This window comes from Ceratotherium simum, chromosome 7, assembly GCF_057802395.1.
Source record: "Ceratotherium simum simum isolate JZ-2026a chromosome 7, ASM5780239v1, whole genome shotgun sequence".
In the NCBI taxonomy this organism is placed as follows: domain Eukaryota; kingdom Metazoa; phylum Chordata; class Mammalia; order Perissodactyla; family Rhinocerotidae; genus Ceratotherium; species Ceratotherium simum.
Genome location: NC_141906.1, coordinates 55,032,158 through 55,047,332, shown reverse-complemented (window position 1 = coordinate 55,047,332; position 15,175 = coordinate 55,032,158). Strand labels below are relative to the sequence as shown.

Here is a 15,175-nt window from a genome sequence, read left to right as displayed (position 1 = left end):
AGAAAATAAAAGAAATCTAATCATACGGTAAGATATTTTTGCAAATAATTGAACCTGAAATATACATCTCTTCATCTGTTCCTTCATTCAGTCAATGGTTATGGACCATCTCCCAAGTACCAGATGGGGAAATGGAGAGAATGAGTATAATTCTTCTTGCAAAAAAAATTTGTGATGAAGGAAAGAAGAGAGACAGAGCAGTAGCTTGAAGGGGAAGTATGATCCCAGAAAGTCTCTTTTAGGACTAAAGAGGACGGGGATGAGAAAGGGGAAAAAGGGAAGAAAATCCCATTGAAAAGAGATTTATTGATGATGTGGCAAAAATACAAATTACCAGCTAATGGAGTAAAGTACCAGAGCAAGTGTAATAGCAACAACAAAATCTTCTATGACACTGCTAATTCTAGGTACAGCAACTTGCCTCCTTGTTGCCATGTGGCCTCCCTGAGGAGGAAATATGAATGAGAGGAGAACAAACATTTCTGATCTCAGGTGAATATGTATGAGAAATCCCCTGACAGTGTGAGACGATAGAGGAAAGAAAGAGGTTCAGGGGATTTACACCAAGGTGAGAAAGCAAGGGTGACTCAATAGGAGTTGCAACACTTTTGGTCTGTCTAGTTTGAGCTGTGACACAGTTTAAGCCAGTAGGGACCCCTTACCCAGCAACAGTGGCAGAAGTCCAGGATCCTAGAAGCAAGCAGCTCAATCATCACCGCTTCCCTGTGGGACTGGGAGGTTAAATGGGAACCCACTTTGAGAGTCCAGGCACCATTGCATGGCACCACTCCTTTGATAAAGAAAACCAGAGCTGGACAGTAGTTAAAGTGGTAAAATTGTTCCAGTCTGCCCAATTTTAGCCAACAGTGACAACCAGTTCTACCAGCAACGGTGGTGGTGGCAGCAGAGCTAACAGTAAGAGACAAATGCTGACCTCAGAGAGGCACCTTGTTGGAGCAGCCCTGTAGGAGAGGGATGGTTCTCTCAGCTCCTTCATCTTCATGAAACTCCTCCCAGATAGATGTTAATATCTCCAGTTAATGTCTTAATGATCACCGCAAAAGTTTTCCTCTTGGGGAAAAAAGTAATAAAACGGAAATAAAATTCTTTCCTTCCTTGAGAAAAGAGAGGTGAGGAGTCTTAGAAAGTTAAATGAAATATTTGTGAAGTGCTCCATTAATAAAAGCTAATATATAGCAACATTTGAGCCTTTAAATGCAGGCAGACAATGCAGGGTAGAGCAACTTTTATACCCATGGGCTGCCCAAACAATATAGTATCTAATATTAAGGAAAGGACTGAATTTCCTGGGGCCAAGCGGAAGGGGGCTAGGAGCACTGAGACTAGGAGAATAAATCTAAACTGTGTTTATGTATTTTCACAGTCTAATGAAGCCTTGAATGACACATATTATACAAACAAAGGCAAAGAGAAGGGGTCATGGCAGACATTGCACATCCCAACCTTTATGATATGCACTTTACCAGTAAGAAACTTTCCCAAGGTCACAGAGCTGGTTAGATGTGGAAACAAAATTTGAACCAAAGTCAATCTGGTTACAAATTCCATGTGTTTTCATTTTGTCCTCCTACCTACCCCCTATGTCATCACTGTTCAAGTGAGATTTCATTTCTTAAGTAATCCCCTTCCAGATGGAGATTTCCATGGCAAAATCTGATTCAGATACCATCTGAAGCAATGACCTGGTCAGGACCGTAGGATGTGAACGCATCGCATCAGACCTTTGGTGCTACGGGAAGTTTTCTTCCCTAGTCTCACAGGAATGTGGGTGATAATCATGCCAATTCTTATTCCTTGTGAGATTAACTGTCAGTTAGGAGTGAAACCTCCTAGGATTTGTGAATGTGTAGAAGCCTGGGGATGTTGGAACATAATGAAGACTACCAGAACTCTGAGATCAGGCTCAACAGCCATCGCCTCATCTTACCTGCACTACTATCTTGGATTAGTTACTTAACCTCTTTGAGTGTCAACTTCCTACTATTTTAAAAATGGAGTCAACCTCCATTTCCTACCTGCTGAGTCTCAAAAGGATTAAATGCAAAAAGTATGCAAAGTCTCAAAGAGTGTACCTGGCACACAGTAAGTGTTCATTAATTGTCAATTATCACATGCAAATGGTTGACTAAGGAGTAACTATAATGAGACGATATGAGATGGAGCTTCCTTAACAAGACAAATCAAATGATAAATGCTTATGATCTAAGAGCATTGGCAAGAAAGGCTGAAAAAAAATAAAAATATAAACTCATCCTCCAAATGAGTTGAAAATTTGAAACAGAACCAAGTAAAGCTGAATTTCTCAGCATAAAAGAACATTCTACAGTTGATTTCAATATGGAAAGTGTGGTGTGGGAAGAAAACACAGTGTGAGGGTTTCCACACTATTATCAGTGAAGAACACCAAGAATAAGAACAGACTGGGGATTATTTGACTATTTAAGGAAAAAGTCAACATCGGTGGATGTACTCACATGGTAAAGCCCTCTAGTGTGAGCAATTATCCCAGAGCCTCGGGCAGAGGTGGGTGAGGAACCAGAGGTTGGAAGAGGAGACTAAGACCGTGGCCCTCCACTCCACTTCAGAGTAAATCTACTTTAATTTGATCTAGGTGGAGGACACACACAAAGGATTTTGCTTGAGCAAAGTGCACAGCAATTTAAAAAATTAGTTGCCAAGCACTATACTGAATAACTCCTAGATTTCTTATCATATGAGTCTTTATTAAACCACAATTGTGTTTTCCTGAGTTCACCAGGAGTCTCATTCCCTATCACTGTGGCTGCTGAGTGAGCCTGGAGATCTCTGGCTTGAAGCACCAGGAGAATTGAGGTGACAGCCCCTCCACTCCCAGAAAGCATATTCCCTAGGGAGCAGAGAGCTCCTGCCTCAACTTGGCTGCAAAAGCATGGCCTGTATTCCACGTATTCTAGAAAATGCCTCCTTTCCTGAGGTCCTTTGCCTCTGCAGGCATCAGGAGTCTTGTGTGAAGGATGAGATTTGGTTTTGCCTGACAAGTTCATTCACTTCCCCTTTCCTGCTTGTACCCATGTAATACTCCATTGAGATGGGGAAGTTGTGGTTAAACACTAAGTTGACAGGAAAGGGAGCAAATGAAATCTTAACCGTCATATGCTGAAAGTCCACATAAACGTCCCTATTATGCACAAGGTTATGTCAAGGTCACTAGTTGGGGAGCAGAGATTTACAAAGCACATGGAATTCTGTGAAATCAAATTGCCTTGGGACGAAGGGGGAGACATCTGCCAAAGAGAAGGGAGCAGAAGAATCTAGCATGAATTTTCCCTCTACTTTGCCTGTGAAGTTCATGTTCTCAAGGCAGGAGATTAGCTTACTGAGAAAGGAGGAGAAGCCATTAGGCTAGAGCAGTTTTTCTCAACAGGTGGAAAGCAAACCATTGGAGGCACAGAAGATGCTCTTATGTAGTACAGGAATAACACTGACTGTAAAATCAAAATACTAACCATGTTTCCATGGATATTATTGCTTAGAATGAGGTTATGTTTTTAAAATGATTGCATTAAAAAAAAAAAAAAAGGAAGATCAAAGGGAGATATGTAGATCTGACAACCATCCAGGAGGAGGAATGAAGGTTAATAAAGGTCAGGAAACTCAAGGCCCCACTAACTCTACTGTCTCCCTTTGCCCGAGTCGTTCGGGGAATTAATGTCTCTGTCTTCTGTGCATTTGTAGCACTTTGTACAAATCTCTTATAGCACAAACTCAAGACACCATGAAAAATTTACTGACCCATTTCTCCCTTTCCCACTTAGTGGCTGGGACATAGAAGATATAAGGAAATATCTGTTGAACGGAGAAATGCATATGTAATAGAGTAAAGAATTGCAGTCTAGTCCCATGCATTAAATGTGTTCAATCATCCAGGAGCAGCAGTGTGGTAGAAAAATGAACTTCAGCCACAGGCTTTTCTGACAAGGCTCTACCTGGGACCTCCACACAGCTATCTTTACGTGTTCCAGGTACCAGACAAAGCAAGATTGAAACTAAGTGATGAATTATCTAACACTTGCTCTTTGGACATGGACAGCTTTGCCATCAACATTCTCTACTTCAAGCTGATTTGTGACTTAGGGAGTGCCTGATTGCTATAAAAATAAATTATACCAAGAGACTTAGAAAAGCAGGAGGAAATCCTTGGCAAATGGAAAAGCCAGTGATTCCTACAGCCGGTTCTCTGTCCTGTAGGGTAGAAGAGCTGGGGCAGTCCACATACTGCCAGCCAGTCCTCTCTCTTTCTGGCAGAAAGTGCACGTAGAACCCAGGAGCAGTTCAGGACCAGCGGAATTAAGTAGTAAAGTCTAATTTTTTAAAAGTTCATGGAGGGCTCAGTGAGTTATACATTACAGTGTAGATACTAAGGGCCTTTCTTAAGATAGCACAGAATTAATAAGAGACCACAACTGTGTGGGATGGAGTGTGTCTCTTTGTTGATGTCCCCTTTGATGATAATCATGAGATTGCAAAGACAAAAAAAATGATTAATCTGCTTTATGTAACAATTTGAACATTGAGACCACACATTGAAAATGAAGAGGATGTTGTCAGATGTGAGTCAGACAGCTTTTGGTTTTCTTGGGATGCAAGGACCCTACATACAGGGGGAGCCTGCAAGCTGAGATTCTGGAGCAGCAGGAGGTAGGGAGCCGTCAGTTACCTTCAGCTGAGAAGGAAGATGGAGGCCAGCATGCCCAGCCTTCCTCTGCTGCTCTGAGACAGTGGGTCTCATGGCTTTCCAGAAACTTCAGAAAGACAAGAGTAAGATATGGAGATGGTCCAGGTAAATGCTGATTTTCACAAGATAAAAATGCAAGAGCATTACAGTCTCATTTTTCCAAAGTCAAGGGGTAGGAGTTCAAGCAAGTTTGGGATTCATTCTGGGATAACTATTTTGTCAAAAACAGGTCCCCTCATAACAAAAGCAAAAATCAACTTACTATCCATAGAGGTTTTTAGAAGATAGAGATAGAAAGAACCAAAAGAAAAATATGCAGGCCTGACTACGTTAACACTGACTTCAAAGTAAAGCAGACTTAACAAGCATGTTTACTCCTACTCCACCAACGGTAAGCACAATAAAAGCTATGAAATCGTTGCAGAAGCAGACAACCTTTTTTCCTCTTTGTGCTAAATTTTTAAGGTAAAAGAGCTATTCTGTCATCACAGTGAAATGCTGAGAATTTTCAGAAAAATGAGAAAGATTTCACATCCAGCGTTTCAATATTTTTTTCTTTATCAGAAACACCTACAAAACTACTACAACTTGAAGACTGGGACCAACAAATGTGAAAGGCAGAGAATCAGTGGTTCAGTGGTTGAAAAGCTGAAGCAAATGCAGGAATTCTTTGGGCTGAGGTGACTGGGAAGCCAGATGCTGAAACCCTGAATGTGATGAAGCAGCCCAGATGTGGGGTGCCTGACGTGGCTCAGTTTAAACTCACTCAGGGGAACTCTTATTGGGAGAACACACACCTGACCTATGGGTAACCAGAGTGAGTACCAGAGTGAGAACACTATTTCCCACCAGAACCGTAAGAAATGAGGTCCAATGTGTCTCTGTCTTCCCTGTTTCAATTAGAGATCAAACCCTACACACCAGATTTGCCTCGAGAGGATGTGGGCCACATGACTGAGAAAGCCTTTGAACTCTGGAGTAATGCCTCAGTCCTGACCTTCACTAAGGTCTTTGAGAGTGAAGCAGACACAAAGCTCTGTTTTGTCTGGAGAGGTAAGCTCTTCTTGTCTCCCAAAACCATTCTGAATCTCACCTCCTGCTGGTCCCAGATCCGCTCAGCTTTGCTGTCAGAATGTCTCCATACATAAGGGTTGTTGATTTTATGGGCTGAAGATGGGAAGCCTCACAGAGGAAGAACACCTTTTGGCTTCTTGTTCCTGCTCTCATCTCTCCTGGGTAAGCCTAAGCAGAAACAGGGATTTGTCTTTGCTGCATTGTGTTTCTCACAGATCATGGTGACAACTCTCCTTTTAACGGAACTGGGGGTGGGTTTGCTCATGTGTTCCTACCAGAAGGAGGAATTGGAGGAGATGTTCATTTTGATGAAGAAGAAACAGGGACCAATAATTTCAGAAGTGAATCAACAAATTCTTCCTCTCTTTATTTTTCCCTTTCATGGTTTAATGTAACATTTTTTGTTTGATCTAAAAGAATGGTTTTTCCAATATTTGGAAACAACCTAGGTGCCCATCAATGGATAAATGGATAAAGAAGATGTGGTGTATACATATATATAATGGAATGCTACTCAGTCATAAAAAAGATGAAATCTTGCTATTCACGACAACACGGATGGACCATGAGGGTATTATGCTAAGCGAAATAAGTCAGAGGGAGAAAGTCAAATACCTCATGATTTTACTCATAAGTGGAAGATAAAAACAACAACAAGAACAACAAGAAAACATGTAGATACAGAGATTAGATTGTGGGAAGGTGGGAGGGAGGAGGGTGAAAATGTTATTAGGGCAAATGTGTACAGTGATGGACTGTAATTAGTCTTTAGGTGGTGAACATGATGTTATCTACACAGAAATCAAAATATAATGATGTACACCTGAAATTTATATAATGTTATAAACCAACGTTACCTCAATAAAAAAATAAATATATAAAAGAAGGCTTTTAGTAAAATGAACCAACTTTGTAATGAGCCTTAAATACTTTAATAAACATAGCTTTTGTTAAAACTATAATTGCTTAGAAAGACAATGGCAATTCTTTTGTCTCATTTAGTAAAAATGTAAGAGAATATTATTTCTGCAAGTAATATCATTTTACTCACAAAAATATGTTACTCTAAAAATATTACGAGGATGTTTCATATCTTATTGTTGCCTATATAATTATATACCAAAATTTAAAATTGGTTAGCTTTAGCAAGGTGATTTTGGGGAATTTTTCTGGGTGCTTTCCTGTAATATCCAAATTTTCAGAAGTGAGCATATATAAGATTTATGAACAGGAAAAAGAATAATAAAGGCTAATAGAATGCTATTATTCCTCTAAAATATGATACTTTTCTACCTTATTTAATGCTATTTACTATGATATTTATTAATAAATGCTAGGATTTTTCTTTGTCAGTTGATTTTTTCCAGGAATTATACTAGCCCAGTCTCAGAAATTCAGATTTTAATCATCCCTCCTTAGTATTAATAAAGGCCTTCTCCTTTCTTTCATTAAACACACACACACACACACACACACACACATACACACACACACTCACACACCCCACAGACATACCAACAAATACATACCAAATTTGTGCAAAGTCAATGGTAAATCTTTTGCAGTTTGGAGACTTATACTTCCTTTTTGAGTTCCTCAAAACAGCATTCCAATAACTGCAAACCTGTTTTGTTGGTCTTTCTATACAACAACTTGTATTATGTTTCAGCACATGAATTGGGCCAGTCTCTTGGACTACCTCGTATTGACGACATTGGTCCTTTGATGTACCCCAGATACATATACTGTGGCGATGTCTTGCTGTCTCAGAAGGACATCAATGCCATCCAGGCCGTACATTGTGAGTACAAAGAAAAGCACCTTGGACAAGAGATTATTGGTCTATATATGTGTTTCAAATAATTTGCTGTGTCCTTTAAGAAAGAGCCTTCATTCAAAGCATTTTTGTGTTGACATAATATGCCAACTTAACCTTACTTCAGAATGTTTATTTATTTTTTGAAGACCTTCCAAAAATCCCATCTAGCCAAAAGAGCCACAAATACCATGAGCTTGTGATAGCAAGTTAACATTTGATGCTGTAACCAAAATTCATGGGAATTGTTCTTCTTTAAAGACAGGTAAAAAAAAGAAAAAAATCATCATTAACACTGACATATTTTTAAGTTGTTCTGACATTTTACTAAATGTGCTATATGTTACTTTAATAATATATTTTTAATTTATAATTTTGATAATAGTGCATTTGCATAAAATTACTTATTCTTCAAAAATTTTTATCACAGATAAGTCATTCAATCTTCAGAAAATTCATGAAGTAAAGGGTATTATAAGGCCCCCACTCAACCACTACAATACATACAAATGTATAGAGTTAGGCAGACATAAAGAAGACGCCTTGTTGAAGACCACGGGCTTGTTAGTGATGGAGCAAGAAATGGTCTTCCAATTCTTTCACTACTCCACTCTCTAGGATGATAAATATGTTAGCGAATTAGAACAAATAGATTCTTCTGAACAACACTCCTTAAATCAGATCTCTACGCTGTCCTGTGGGCAATGTAGCCTGGAGCCCTGGAAGGCCACTATGTATCTCCCCTTCCATCCTGGAAAAGATGGCCACCCCAAAGCTTGTGATCCTGACAGGGGTTTGTTTTTCCCCAAAGGCCTAGAAGAGGGAAGAAGCCTTTGTGAGGAGAATCCCCAAGAGTTCATGAGGATGCCCTGTGGGCAGCTGTGGGCAGTCACATTCCTCCAGAGAGGAACAGAATCCTAGAACTCCTTCTGCAGAGTGTGTGCTCAAAAAGGCTGAGGTCCCCCTCACACATGAGGAACTGGCCTCCTCTTCCCACCAAACTGATCCCTTAAAGGTTAAGGAAAGCACTATGATTCCTCATTGTTGTGATCCCCAAAAAGATGAAAATTGCTGGGAGTTTGAAAGGAGTCAGCAAGTCTCCCAGCTCCTGTAAAATGTTTGGTGTCTTTTACTCTTACGTGTTAATATCTACACAAGATAAAAATGCAAGACAATGATGGATATTGCTACAATACACTTTCGTTAGTACTGGTAAACATAGATATTCGTGGATAAGTACTAGAAGATGTTAAATTTTTCTCTCCTCTTTCCCTCCTTCCCCTTTTGCTTCACTCTCCTTTCTTCCTTTCCTCCCTTCCTTCATCTTCTGTTTTAATGACAAGCTCTCAGTATGTCATGAAAAGCCTAAGACAGTTGTGTGAGGGAAATGTTCCATTCAGCAGGAAAAGTTCAGGTAGAGCTGGAATTTGGCACTAAAAGGGACCACTGAGAGTGTTCCCTGTGACCATGACATTTCATCCTTGAGGAAACTGAAACCTGGATATGTTCACAGATTTCCACAAGGTCTTTAGCCACTTAGGGGAAAGACTGAAGCAAATACTTACACAAGGATTTGGGTGCACATAGTTTGCTTTGGAGGTGATCCCACGAGGCATGATCAGGGAGTAAGGAAGTGAGGTAGATAAGGGAGCAGAGCCAACAAGGGGTGCACCAATAAGCAGGTTTACCACTGTGGGCAACAAGGGCTCAGTCCCACTTCAGACCTTTTGAAGCACTCATAGAACACCCTTCAGAATTGTCCCACCAAAGGGCAAGTGACCTGGGGTGCTTTCCACCAACTTTTTCTCTGATTGTTTGAGGGATGCTCCTGAAGGCATCAACCAGGCAGCACTTTGGCTGGCCCTGCACTGGCCCAGCATGCTCCTGGGGCTGGGAAAAGCTCAATGACTAGGAGCTATTTACGGGGACTGTCTGCCAAAGCTGCACGTGTCTTTGGCAGTGAGTCCAGAGGATCTGGGCATCAACAGTGTCTGCTACAGAGACTGACAAAAAAGGTTCTTTCCATGCCTCAGTCTTTGTACGATCCTTTATTATTTCCCAAGGCTGGCTTGCTATGATGCTTCCATTTGGCCTCTGTAGTTTTGGAAATACTTCTGTCAGCCCATGTGGAAGTCTGTGCCGTGCTATTACCCTTGTCCCTATGACTGTGAAATGAACACAGCAGAACTCCCAGCTGAAAGATCATAAAAGGGAAGAGTTTAGCCTGAGCAGCCTTTGCCTCTCATCAGCCTTTAACACCTCCTTTAGCCTCCCATAGTCAACTTGACCTCAACTTCTCATCTACCTCCATGTAGGATTTTTGTGAGAAAATATATAATGTAGGTAAGGGCCTGGCATGTTGGGAGTTGTCTCCTTTGTGGATGTTAGATTTGTGTTACAGAGATAAGAAAAGCTGGAAGTGAGCCAGAGACTGCTGGCAGTTAGATAAAATCCTTCACTTTCTTTTAAATCAGGTTCTTCATATGCACAAATGCCTTCTACAAAACAGTTAATCTCAATTTCATTTCTAACTTCTGGGCATTACCATCAAATGGAGTTGAGGCTGCTTATGAAGTTGTTAAAAGAGATAAAACCTTATTTTTTGAAGGTAAAGCTTCTGGTTTAATTTGTCAATATTTTTATGAATTCGATTTTTCATCAGTTTTTTGGTTGAAAATTAACGGGATGTAAGGTACTTTTTATCTATGGACTCCTCTTGGAAACTAGCAGTTTCACCTACGAAATCATGTGGTTCCATGATGGTGATTGAAATTCACATAGTCTATTTCTCCAAAATTTTTGATAAATATCAAATGCCTGGAGTCATAACTTTTCTTACCTATTGATTATGATACTAGCATGAGGAAACTTCACTTTCAGTGCAAACTATGTATGTATTTTAAGCACATTACACATTACTGGGTGTGTTAATTTTATATATATATGTATATGTATATATAAAAACTTGGCCTGTGTCAATGTATATAGATATATTGATTAGATATAGTGATATAAATATTGATTATGTAAATAAATTTTATATATATGGAAACTTGGCCTGGGTCAGTATCCAAATATCTAGATAGCTATATGTCAACCAGGATACACTCTGAGAAATGCACGTGTTAGGAGATTTCATTTTTGTGCAAACATCATAGAGTGTACTTACAGAAACCTAGATGATATAGCCTACTACACACCTGGGCTATATGGTACTAATCTTATGGGACCATATACAATCTGTCATTGACCAAAATGTCATTATGCAGCACCTGACTGTCTAGATACATAAATATCTATATATCAAGATAGATACAGATATAGATGTAGATATAGATATAGTTATTGACCCAGGTCAAATTTCCATATATAAGTGTTCCATTTCTTATAAATGTGGCTTGAGTTGACTCAACCATATTTACTAGATATAGATATAGATGCAGGTATAGATATAGATAACTATCTATAGTATAGTATATATCTTTGTATAGATATAGATCTCTCTCTATCTGCTGACCCAGGCCAAGTTTTCCATATCATCTATATCTATATCTATATCTATATCTATATCTATATCTATGTCTATATCTATATATATCTGTATCTATATATTGACTCAGGCCACATTTACAAGAAATGGAACATACATACATGGAAATTTGGCCTGGGTCATTATATATATTTATATCTAGATATCTATATAGATCTCTACTTGGAGATCGCTCTCTCTCCACACACACACACACACACACACACACATATGTATACACGCCACATTTACAAGAAATGGAACACAAATATTTGTTCTTTGGTTTTCTGAGAGAGTTTATCAATATGCATCATCATTTTAAGGGAGGTACGGAGTGCTTCTCCCACCCACTGTCTATACTGATTGACTGAGCTACAGTGCGTGATGGAAAAAATGCTTGGATTCTGCCATATCCAATCACATTCTAATAACCACCCCTGGCTTCATGTATGTTATACTAAACATTCAGCTCTTTAAAAATGTTCAAGCGTTTGGCTTTTTTAAGAGCAAGATATAAAGACACTTGATCCTATCACCAAAGTAACATGAATAATTTTAAAAGTTTAAATAAGTAAAGAATCTTGAAACAGCTCTAATGTGTATATCATGAAAATAAGGAGGGTTTATATATATGAAGCTTCAAACCGCCTTTTGTGAGGGGGTAACACATGTTTGTGCAGAGACACTCAAGCTTCATGATGTAAGGTGAACTGACATTTTGGAGAAACTAAATGAACAAATACAAAATCCTTTGTTGGGATGCAGCTTAGCCAAGAGCTCAGAGGTGCCTTCCAGCCAGATGAAATAATCTGTAGACATGTGCATTGCCCTCCGGCCCGCGCAGGACCACTCGTGCCCATGCACGCTCCCTGTGCAGCTGGAGAAGTGAGCCAATTACACTAAGGAGAAAAGCCTCACTCAGGTGAACCTCACTTTGGAATAAAACTCTCCATCCACTTCTTGTGAAGTGACTGTCTGGAGGAAACCCTGCCTACTGTCTTCCAAAGTCCTAGGCAAATTGTTTTCATAGCCGATTTTTTGGTTGACAGGCGGTAAATACTGTGTCGTTAAGGGGGATCAGATGCTGTACGGATACCCCAGGGACATCTGCAGTTCCTTTGACTTCCCTGAGAGGGAAGGAGGAAGAAATGAGGAGGAAACTGAACAGACATGCTTCTTTGTTGCCAAGAAGTGTTGGAGGTAAAGACAGACCCTTGGAAATCTTAGGGCATCAGATCACTCCAGAGGAAGGAGAGTTGCCTTTTAAAATTATATTCAAATTGTGCTGAAACTCCATTGTCCTTCTGTAAATGGATGCAGGCAGGCCAAGCGTCATTTAGTCCCCTACCTGTTATTATCACACCACACCTGTCCTTGGAAAGCAAGGGACTTGCAGGATTGAGTTTAAAAAGGAGATAAAAAGCAGAGGCATCCAAAAGGAACCTTCCTTCCCACAGCATTTCTCCTTGATAGAGCAGAGGGTGGAGCCCAAGATAAAATTTGAATTAGATTTTTAGAGTTGATGCCACTTTAGGGGTGGTCTGCTCTGTCCCAATCTCCCATAACTCTATTCAACCGGCAGCCTTTCCAGTTAAAAGTTCTTATTATTTTCATGCCAATGATGCACCCACTCATAATTATTTAAAACAGCCATTGGGTTTTGCAAAATGCAGATAAAGATAGGACCTACCTCTCAGATTTGTTGTGAAGATTAAATGAATCGGTATACTCAAAGCAGTTAGAACAGTGACTGGCACATGGAAAGTCCTTTGTGAATGTTAAGTATTATTTATCATTATTATATTAACCACACATTCTGATATTACCAATTTTTTTTTTTTACCAAGTATGATGAAAATATGCAGTCCATGGATGCAGGTTATCCCAAAGAGGTAATTCATGATTTCCCCAGAATTGGCAAAAAAGTTAATGCTGTTTTCCAAGATGGAGGTAAAGATCATCCAGTTTCTCCATTTTGCTACCATAGAAATAACAGATATGAAAGTAAATTATGTGCATGAAAATTTGTATTCTTTTTCAAGAGTTCATGTAGAAAATCACCATCTATTTATCTAATATGATCATTATGTTTCATTTTATTTCCAGGATTTTCCTATTTCTTTCATGGAACAAGGAACAAATTTGATCCTAAAACAAAGTGAATTTTGGCCCTCCTGAAAACTAATAGCTGATTCAACTGCAGAAATAAATGATGGTTGACTATCACAAAGGAGAAAGGAAAAAATATTTCTAATGAGCCCAAGGAGATTGTTTTTCTGAGGAACCAGATATTTCAGTGTTTTGTTTTACTCTCTTGGTGATCCCGAGACACAGACATATGAGTACTATCTTATTTAACCTCAGAGGGGACATATTCTATGTTAACTAGATTTACTCCTTCATGAACTTGTACAGTTTAGCTTTAAGTGAGTGCTGAGGATGTCAAGGTCACAGTTCATCCTTAGATTTTCATAGAGAAAAGCTCTTTACCAATATTCTATGATATTTTAAGTAATAATATTTCTCATAATAACTACATTTTCAAATATTATATCTCTAGGTTAGGCAAATTCTCAATGCAAGTATATGGGAAGATAAGATGTATAGAATTTCAAGTACTTGCCCTTCTCATGGAATATGCATCACATAAAGGAAAGAGGGCTGGTGATTGACCTTCCTCACTTATTTTCATTTCACACTAAGCCTTTGGTCAGATAAAGGAAGGGATTTATTGAGCTTTGGCTAGGGGTCCTGGAGGGAGCACTGGATCAGGTAGTTTTACCTGTTCCCTCAGCCCTGTTGTGGAAAGTTATCTCCAATTCCTTGTGAAAAAAACCAGAGACTGATGCCAGCACATACTCTGCACCCTCAAATCTACTGCAAAAGTATGAGTAAACTGCTTAGACTTCTCAGCTATTCTCCTAGCTATCTTCCTCAAGTTAGGATCTTACCCCTGAGTATTAGCATTGTGGGTCTTGTCCCCCAGGCAGCTTTCCTTACAGAACACTCTGGGTGGGCTTCAAATTGCATTATGCAGATATAAATTTGCAAAGGCTAGCTATTGCTGCTGAAAAGGATCGGTACTACACAGATGGTCTTTTTTGCTCATCCAGTCAAATTATTTCTCATAAGTTTTCTGGTGGAGCTCTGTGATTAACAATGCCTCGATTTTATAGTGAATTATTTGTATAATGTTTATTTTTGAATATTATTTTTTTCTAATAAATGCACACTCGGAAATTCTGGGCAACATGCCAATCCAGCTGTGGGCTCCTTCCTCTAAACCAGTGCCGCGGAAGTAAGGGGGAGGCTGATGAATCCTAGAACTAGACACAAACAGTAAGAAAGCTTTGAGTGGGCAGATAGACCCAACCAGCTTGGGGGAGGAAATAACATCCTGTATGCGAGGGGCCAGATGCCTCCGACTGGGCACAAGCTTTGGGATGCACATTCTACTTGTGTAGTTTCTCTCTAACATGTTGCTATGGCTCTATATGGCAGGCCTGGAAGGCAGCAGGACCAGCAAGGGATAGGGGATGATGTCAGGGCAGTGCCCTATTTCATTCACAGCAAAATCTCAAGTCTCTACAATGATCTACAAGGTCCTACATGCTCTGCCCCATCACGCTCACACTCTCACCTCATTCTCTAATATTCTCCCCCTTGATTGCTCCATCCCAGCCACATTGGCTTCTTTGCTACATTTTGAACATGTGAGAGGTACTCATACGTCAGTGCCTTTTCATTGGAATTCTTTTCCCTCAGATATTTGCATGTCTGACTCTCTCACTTCCTTTCCAACTCTGCTGAAATGTCACCTTTTGGATGAGGACTTCGCTGGCCTACTCTTTTTAATATTACAACATACATCTCCCCTCCACACAGACATAGATAGCCCTTATCAGCTTCTTGCATATTATATAATTTAATCATTTATTATGTCTGCTGTTTATTGCCTGTCTTCCCCTGCCACAATGGAAGTTCCATGAGGGCAGGGGCCATTGTTAATTTTGTGTTTGTT

General features: G+C 39.6%; 1 pseudogene; it reads left to right on the top strand.

The window, feature by feature from the left end:
- The first annotated feature begins 4,750 nt into the window (after positions 1 to 4,750).
- Positions 4,751 to 12,358, top strand: LOC101391648 (interstitial collagenase-like; annotated as a pseudogene).
- Positions 12,359 to 15,175: the final 2,817 nt, after the last annotated feature.